This window comes from Gastrolobium bilobum, unplaced genomic scaffold (genome assembly GCF_033153095.1).
Source record: "Gastrolobium bilobum isolate Gb01-03AN ecotype WA unplaced genomic scaffold, APGP_CSIRO_Gbil_v1 utg122662, whole genome shotgun sequence".
NCBI classification, from domain to species: Eukaryota; Viridiplantae; Streptophyta; class Magnoliopsida; order Fabales; family Fabaceae; genus Gastrolobium; species Gastrolobium bilobum.
The window spans coordinates 42,195-42,850 of record NW_026898035.1 but is presented as its reverse complement, the minus strand read 5'-3'; the positions used below and the strand labels follow the sequence as shown (position 1 = coordinate 42,850).

General features: G+C 41.8%; 1 non-coding gene across 1 annotated transcript; it reads right to left on the bottom strand.

Annotated features, from left to right (window-relative positions):
* Positions 1 to 76: 76 nt before the first annotated feature.
* LOC133312323 (small nucleolar RNA R71) lies at positions 77 to 182 on the bottom strand. The gene has a single exon (XR_009751665.1). It is a non-coding gene; the product is annotated as a small nucleolar RNA R71 (small nucleolar RNA).
* Between the last annotated feature and the right edge of the window lie 474 nt (positions 183 to 656).

Below are 656 nucleotides of genomic sequence, written 5' to 3'. Positions count from 1 at the left end.
GCATCAAGCATTGCTACATGGGATGTTATGTCTCAGAAGTTCTTTGTTGAGTTCTTCTCGATGGAGAGGTACAACCAGATGGTGAACGATATCACCAATTTCACTCAGTCACAAGGTGAATCAATGTGTGCAGCATGGAACCGGTTCAAGGATTTAATGAGGAGGTGTCCTCAGTATAACTTAACTGCTGGTAATCAGGTTAGAATCTTCTTCAATGGTTGCAAACCTGAGGTTCGGATGGTGTTGAATGGTGCAGCAAGAGGCACTATTAAAACTCTTAGAGCAAACGAGACTCTTGAGCTAATTGATAGGATGGCTGCCAACGAAAACCAAGTGTTGTCAACAAAGCCTAAGAGAGGTATCCTTCAACTGGAAGGTAATGATGCGGTGTTGGCTGAAAACAGTTTGTTATCTCAGCAGGTAGCAAACTTAACATCAAGGCTTGACAAGATGCAGTTTGCTAGTGTTCAGACTAAAGCTGTTGTTGTTGTGTGTGAATATTGCCAGGACAATCATGAGTCTAATGAATGTCCTTTGATGCCTTCTGATTCACCTCAACAAGTACAAGTGAATGGCGTTTGGTATGATCAAAGACCTCTGCCACAAAATACTCCAAGAAATCAGAATTTTCCTTCTGGAAGTAGCAATTTTCAGAG